The 8,159-nt window shown below is 47.9% G+C and overlaps 1 long non-coding RNA gene across 1 annotated transcript; it reads left to right on the top strand.

The window, feature by feature from the left end:
* Positions 1-571: 571 nt before the first annotated feature.
* Positions 572-6,834, top strand: LOC147999614 (uncharacterized). The gene is made up of 2 exons (XR_015643671.1): positions 572-3,511; positions 5,851-6,834. It is a non-coding gene; the product is annotated as an uncharacterized LOC147999614 (long non-coding RNA).
* The last annotated feature ends 1,325 nt before the right edge of the window (positions 6,835-8,159 follow it).

The raw sequence follows: 8,159 nt of genomic DNA, 5'->3' as shown, positions 1-8,159 counted from the left end.
CTAAATTCCTGTGAGGTCAGGTACAGAATAAGACTCTGGCTGACTGGATTGAATTAATTCATTATTCTCAGTGACCTCGGGCATGTCAAGGGTCACGGTCAAACGAGAGGTGGGTGATTAACTTCCTTTGGGAGAATTGGGACATGTGGCTACCTGGGAAGGCTTCTCTAGTTCCTCTTGATCCCTGCAGTAAGAGTCAGTCCGGTTCTACACAAAGAGCCCAGTGAGGTACCATGGGTTCCAAGTGGCCTGTCCTATCGGAGGTCGGCTACGTTAAACACAGTCCCCCACCTTCACAGTGCACACCTTCACCTTACAAGAGATTTCCCTATCAGCTCACCCTTCTACGGGATCTTCTCTTGAACAAAAAAACGTCCTGAGAACAACTCATCCAGTTACTCCCCCACCTTCACAGTGAACACGGCAGGATTTCCGGGGAGCAGACGCCACGCTGTGCTGCTGGGCTGATACTAACTGGGCTTCCAGGAGGTCAGTCCTGTGCAATTGGGAATTTCAACTGCTGAGCCTGCTTCTCTGCCATTCCTGGAAATCCTTAACCCGAACAGGTAACTCTGTCTCTTCTTACTTGATTAACCCTCTTCATCAAAACGTAATGAAGGATTAAAAATTAATAATAAGCCGCCTAGCTACCCAAAAAGAAGAGGTAGGGTCTGTGAGAACATGAACTTTTCGCCCCTCCCTTGCTGTACAATGGTTCCCGGAACATTCTTGCATGAAAGGTTTCCTGGAACAGCCACAATGACCCATAGCCTCCGGCCACAATGGTCCAATGGCCCTGTAAAATGTCACTACCCCTAATCACAATGTCACAAAGTCCTAAATTGTATGGGCAGTTTATGGTTTTGGAATTCCCCTCCTCCCTCCCTCTTGATCCCCCTGGTTTGTGGTTTTTTCCTTTATAAGCTCTGTGAAAATTCAGGTCGGGGTCGAACTCCTCTACTCCTTGTGTGGCGTATGAGTCTCGACCCCAGCATGCTGGCCTGAGCTCTCGTTTCATCTCGCTTACAATAAATCTTCCTCGTGTGATTGCAGCAGGTCGGTGTCTGTGTCCTACTGGGTGCGCGTCTTTCCCGAGACTTGAGTGGGGGGCTCCCTTCGGGGGTCTTTCATTTGGGGGCTCGTCCGGGATCTGCGCGACCACCCAGGGGTCCTAGACCCACTTGGAGGTAAGATTCTCTGTTTTATCTCAGCGCTGTGTCTGGGTCTGTGTCTATGTTCTGTCTGGGAATCTGGTGCGATCGCTGTTTCGGTTTTGCGGACGCTCAGTGAGACCGCGCTCCAGGAAGGAGAGCGGGGTGGATAGGGATAGACGTGTCCAGGTACCCACCGTCCGTTCGCCCTGGGAGACGTCCCAGGAGGACAAGGGGGGACCAGGGACGCCTGGTGAACCCCATCTGATAGGTCCAGAGGAGACTTTACTCCTTGACGACCGGTTTGTTAGGCAAGGTCTACGACCTGCCGATCAGTTTCAGTGCCTCTGGTCGACACGAAGTCGACGTCGGTTTTGTTTTGTTTTGTTTTTTTTTTTCTCTTTTGTTTGTGCTCGTGTGTGTGAGTGTGTGTGAATTAAGTCCTGTAGTCTGTGTTTTTCGGTACCGGTTTAAGGTCTTAGTGCACTGTCTGGGCAGATGAAGGATTCCTGCCCTGTGCACGAGAGTCTTAGTGCACTGTCTGGGCAGAAGAAGGTTTCCTGCCCTGTGCACGGGTGGAAGAAGGTTCCCCACCCCGAAATGGCGCCTGTGAGTAGATGAAGGATTCCTACTCCGAATAGTCTTTTTCTTTCTTTTTTTCCTTTTTAGAAAGCGCACCGGGGGACGCCCCAATCGCGCAGGCTCTGGGACTCGTGAGAGACGTTCCACGAGTCAGCCTTTGTTGGGTCCTGGCTCTGGGACGCGTGAGAAACGTTCCTCGAGCCGAATTTTGTCGGGAGGACCCGGCAACGGACAGTCAAAAAGATCTGACTGTGACTTTGGAGGTCGAGTTCGGCTGCCTATTTAAGTATAGGCACGGACAAGTGTGCTTAGATGTGTTAGTGTCTGTTGTCTGTATTCTGTTTCTGTGTTTGGTATCCCGGAAGCAGCTAAGGTTAAGCTGCAGTTTGGGCCAGGTACTGAAGGTACCAGGCATCTGTGGAAATTGGTTATAGGATGCTTTGTCTTGGTCTTGTTTGTCTGGATTGTTTTCTGTGGTATTGTCCAGTGTTTTTTTGACTTTTGTTTCGTGTTTGAATTTGGACTGACGACCGTGTTTAAAATCTTGGACTGACGACTGTGTTTGAAATCATGAAACTGTTTGCTTTGTTCGTTGAAGAGTTTTACTTGGTCCCCTTAATGCTTAGTAAGAAACTTAATCTTATGGACCCCGCTCTAGTGGCGGTGTGTTGGTTGATAGCCAAAGTTAATTTTTAAAATAGTGTTTTATCTGTGCTTGTGCTCGCAGCACACAGTAGAGGGGAGCGAAATTAGCTGCGGAGCTGCTGCAGCGAGCACGGGGACTTCTCAAGTCTCACCCAATTTTTCTGGCTCTTCAGGAGCTGTTTAAAAGGAAAAGGCTTAAGGTAAAAAGAAACACTATAGAGAGATTTCTTAGTGAATTACTACACCTTGGTTCGCGATCTCTGGGAATCTCATGGTGGACAGCTGAGATAAGCTGGAAAAGGATTTAAATTTTGCTTGGGAGCAAAGAATCTTAAAGGTGGAGTTTCAGCCGGTATGACACTTAGTGCGTAGCTGCCTAAAAGATCAGAAATGCTGTTAATAGGCTATAAAAAAAAAAGGGACAGGCTGTGTTAGAAATGCTACAGAAGAATAATCTAAAAAGGCTGAGAGCTAGGTGGGGCTATAAGGAAAACAAGAACAGGAAAGGAATTTCTGACATTTGCTCACAGAAGGAGAGTGCTCATTTAGAGAAGTTCTTTAAGGAAGCCTGCCTTATCTGCTGTCTTTATTCCAAGGGAGGAGTCAGTCTCCAGCACTAAATTACTTGGAGGTAGCCAAGGTCAGGATTAATGTTTTCTTTTCCATGGGCCTTTAAACCCAGTGAGACAGTTTGGTAAAGGGCTACTACTGAGGTCCTGATAGCCCCAGGTGAACTGGTTACAATTCTTTTATCAGCCCCCTGGCATCTAGCACCCAGGTTCTAACCATCTCTCCATCCTTTTGTTATTAGTTGTTACTAGAAGCCTAGTGTCATTTGGAGGCTGGTTCTCTTGAGAGGCAAAGCCATGGAGCTGACACTGACAATGGCCTTTTTGTTCCAAGAAAGGCCTCCTGGTTTAGCTGTGTGACTAAATGCTGTTTGCCCTCTTCGGTAGACTCTATTCTCAAGATTCTCTTGTTTTCTCACCATCCCATTTGATATGCTTGTTAGTAACTGTTACAGGTCTTCTTTACCACTGAGGAAAGACGGAATCCTACTGGAGACCAGAAAAAATGTTCCAGACACGGATAGAAGGCCCTCACTTCTGCCTGCTCTCTTCAGACGCCTGAAGGTAGGGAGTGCCAGGTCTGCCCCCAGGCTCCAAGGGTCGGTCTCCTAGGGGCTGGAAAATGCCCCACCAATCTGGCTAAGATAAGGAAAAGATATGAAGAGAAAGTTACAGAAACTTGAAGGGTTAAGCTAAGTCGCTGAGAGAGTTATTGTAAGTTGATGCATGGTTCAGGGTCTGTGCAGAAAAGTGGACAGCACCTAATAGCTGTAGAAGAAGATGCAGAGAGACAGAAAAAAAAAGAAAGAAAGAAAGAAAGAAAGAAAGAAAGAAAGAAAGAAAGAGGTAAAGAGTGCAGGAAGCTAGGGAAGAAAAGAGACTAAAAGAAGAGGAAGCTAGAGAGCTAAAGAGAGATAAAAGACAAGAGAGGAACATATACTGGCCACAGTAGTTAGGGAACCTAGGAAGACAGTACCTGGCAACAGAAGAGAATTCCTGGCTAAAGATCAGTGTGCCTAATGCAAAGAAAAAAAAAAGACACTGGGTCAGGGACTGCCCCAGAAAGAACAAGAGGGGACACTGGAGAGCCTCTTGGTCCTAGAGTGCTGGCTATGTACAGAGATAGAAGGGAAGTGTGGATGCAGGGACCCAATGCTCTGTGCTCCTATGCCCCCCTCCAGTGGGCCAATATCCAAAGACCTTGGGTACAGGGGCCTACTGGCAACAAACAATACTTATGGACTGCCCGAAGAACAGTGGACCTTGGCGTGGGCCGGGTAACCCACTAGTTCATAGTCATCCCTGACTGCCCCTATCCCTTGCTCATGAGAAAATTGCTCTCCAAAATGGCTTGCGTGGGCTGAAATGGCTGGGTGAGGCCATGTGTATGCATATCTACAGACTGTGTATGTGGAGCTTAAGACCTGTCTCAGTGCACCAGTACCTGATGCTGGGAGATGTGTGACTTTGTCCTGATCTGCCTGGAACACATCACTCCTGCCAGCCGGGCACTAACAATTATCACCCAATCCAGGACTTAAACTGTGATAGAGTGGCTGATGTTCTGCCTTTGAATAGAGTGTCCCAAAAGATGGGACCACTGGTCAGCTGCCATGGACTAGATTCTCCACCTGTTGGGGGCAATCTGGTCACCTTGCTGCCCAATCCTGACCTGGAGCCACCACAGCACGAGTGTCAAGCACTGGCAGAAGCCCATGGGTGGAGGAAAGACCTCTGCGACTGGCTGATTGACCCCTGCTGAAACCTGAGGACCTTGTCCACAGACGGGAACAGTTCTCTTCATGAATGAAGGTCAGAGACAAGTGGGTGCTGCCATGGTGGACAACACAATGTCATCTGGGATGGCTCAACCCCCCAGTACATCAGCGCTGCAGATGCCTTTGCCATCTCTTGGATGTCCTGATGAAGCCAACAACTGTGAGTACTATTCATTGCTCAGGATATCAGGAGGGAAGAGATTCAGTGACATGGGGCAATAACGAAGCAGATCAAGTGGCTCGAAAAATGGTTATGCAGGAGCCCATCCTGGTTGCAGGCCTGCAAGAGACAGCCACTGAGAACTAGGATCGGACTAAGGGATGGCCTCACTTAGAAAAGGCCCAAATTGCTTAAAAGATAAAGGACAATGGCACATTGAGGGGAAAGCTATACTCCCCAGAGAATAAAGGAAAGACTCACTTTGCCAAATACAGAAATGGACTCATTTAGGAGATAAAAAGTTTGTCCAAGTAGTTAAGTGTATGTAATAGACTTTAAGATTTTAGCCAGAGAGGCAGTAGAAAGTATAAGGTATGTCAATAAGTGAATGCTTAGCAAGCAAACAGGGCAAAGAGACCTAGAGAGTTTGGTGAAAAGTCGAAGTGAACTTCACTGAGATAAAACCAGAAAAATATAATCACAAGTATCTCCTAGTGCTTGTAGATACTTTCTCAGGAATAGATAGAAGCTTTCCTCACCAAACGAGAGACGGCCTCTGCAATCATCAAGAAGATACTGGAAGAAATCTTCCCCAGGTCTGGAATGCCCAAGGTAATCTGGTCAGACAACGGCCCTACTTTCGTTGCCAAGGTAAGCCAGGGTGTGGCCAAGTATTTAGAGGTCGATTGGAAATTACATTGTATTTACAGACCTCAAAGTTCAGGACAGGTAGGGTAAATAAATAGAACTCTAAAAGAGACCCTGACCAAATTAACCATGGAGACTGGCACAGACTGGGTGACACTCCTTCCCTCTTGCTCTCTTCAGAGCAAGAAATACCCCTTCCAGATTCAGCCTTACCCCCTTTGAGATCTTATATGGGGCCTCAGCCCCCCTGACTGTATTAGATGATGTTACTGAACCAACATGTCATAGTGCCATAGTAATAATGATTTGTGTGCCAGGCTAAAAGACCTACAGGTGATACAGAAAGAAATCTGCTCACAGCTGACAGCAGCCTATGCCCCGGAGACCCCTGAGACATCCCATCAGTTCCAGGTTGCAGCTACACTGAGTCCAGACACTCGAGCCTCGCTGGAAAGGACCGTACCTGGTGCTGCTGACCACCCTGACAGCTGTCAATTCTCAGCCCTCACCAGCCATGTACTAGCTGTTGGGGCTGAGAGCTGGGACCTAGAGGGAAATTCAGTCATGTTTGTCCTGGGTTCTGTCAAGATAGGTGTGGGATAGGCTTGATTTCCATTACAAATGATGTAACATTGCATATGTTAGTACTCTTAACACTTCTTGGGACTGTGCCTCAGGGATCACAGTCCGTATAAGCTTAGAAGTTCTAAAAGCTAGTCATGACCTTGGTGGATAGGCTTGGATAGTGTCCAGGTTAGAATCCTCATGTTAAGACTACAATACCAAGCTGTTATGCTAGATGAAGCTGAGTTCTCCATGAAGTTCTAGGATTAGAACTATTAACAAAAAGAAGAAGTGGGGAATGAAGGATTAAAAATTAATAATAAGCCGCCTAGCTACCCAAAAAGAAGAGGTAGGGTCTGTGAGAACATGAACTTTTCGCCCCTCCCTTGCTGTACAATGGTTCCCGGAACATTCTTGCATGAAAGGTTTCCTGGAACAGCCACAATGACCCATAGCCTCCGGCCACAATGGTCCAATGGCCCTGTAAAATGTCACTACCCCTAATCACAATGTCACAAAGTCCTAAATTGTATGGGCAGTTTATGGTTTTGGAATTCCCCTCCTCCCTCCCTCTTGATCCCCCTGGTTTGTGGTTTTTTCCTTTATAAGCTCTGTGAAAATTCAGGTCGGGGTCGAACTCCTCTACTCCTTGTGTGGCGTATGAGTCTCGACCCCAGCATGCTGGCCTGAGCTCTCGTTTCATCTCGCTTACAATAAATCTTCCTCGTGTGATTGCAGCAGGTCGGTGTCTGTGTCCTACTGGGTGCGCGTCTTTCCCGAGACTTGAGTGGGGGGCTCCCTTCGGGGGTCTTTCAGTAAAGCAGACTGCAGGCAGCAACAGAAGTGACTGTGGGAAGAGAGGCCGAGGCAAACGGGAGTCTGAGGCCGATTAGGTAGGGATCCAGTCAGTATCAGAAGCTGAGACGATGTGTGGGGTATGGTCTTGACAGACAAGTTTAAGGTATCATTTCTGAGCGGAAGTGGAGGGCTACCAAAGGCCAGCCTCCTCAGGGAATAGGCCAATGGGAAGGCGTGACGTGTGCAGAAGTCGTGGCTCATTGGGTAAAAGCGCTCGAATTGTAAATGTGGTGACCTGAGTTTAGATCCGCAGGAACTACAATAAAAAAAAAAAAAAAAAAAGACCTGGGTGTGGTACTCACCAACAACTTCAGTAATGGCGAGATGGGTAAGAGGGGAAGCAAAGATAGGGGGAGCCACTGAGGCTTGAGGGACATCTAGCTTAGACTGCTTGCCCAGGCCGATGAAAGACCCGACCTCAAGAGAGAGAAGGCACCTGAGGACCAACACCTGAGGCTGTTCTCTGACCACCACATACTTGCTATGTATACACACGTGTGTGAGTATACACACGCACACATGCACACTCATGTCAGAACTTACGTAGTGAAAGATCCCCGAAGAGAGACCCTTTCTAAAGTTGCGGGAAATCGCGGACCCCAGTGTCAGCGCCAGCACTGACACAGTACCGAGAATCGGGCGAAAGCCTACAGGATGAAAGAAACACACACACACACACACACACACACACACACACACACACACACACACACACACAGGTTATCATGTCAAGCCAGGAGAGGAAGAGAGAGAGAGAGAGAGAGAGAGAGAGAGAGAGAGAGAGAGAGGGGAAGAGCGGAAGGAAGAGTGAGAGTGAGAGTGAGGAAGAAGAGTGAGAGACTCCTGTAGCTTTATTCACCACTTATATACTCAAGTCTCCAGGTAGAAAATAACTGGGAAGCACAGTGGGAAACCCTGGCTCATGACTTCGGTAACAAAAGACCAACTACGAGACCTGAATTAATTAGGGAGAAATCCCAGAAGACCAGCCTAAATCTCCAGGATAAAGGCTGAGGAAGTAAAAGGCAGAAGTAAATTGACCACCACCCAGGTGTGGTCCAGGTGTGTCGGTTCCACATGCATCAGCCGGGCTCAGCAGAGGTCATGCAGTGGAGACACTGGGTGTTACTACTTGGTCTTTTCTTCCTGTGCCGTAAATACATGGGAGAGGCCTCTGTCCAACAATCCCATGACTTTTACTGTG

This window comes from Rattus norvegicus, chromosome 19 (genome assembly GCF_021556685.1).
Source record: "Rattus norvegicus strain SHRSP/BbbUtx chromosome 19, alternate assembly SHRSP_T2T, whole genome shotgun sequence".
In the NCBI taxonomy this organism is placed as follows: Eukaryota; Metazoa; Chordata; class Mammalia; order Rodentia; family Muridae; genus Rattus; species Rattus norvegicus.
The sequence above is the reverse complement of the archived record's forward strand: the minus strand, read 5'-3'. Positions and strand labels throughout refer to the sequence as shown.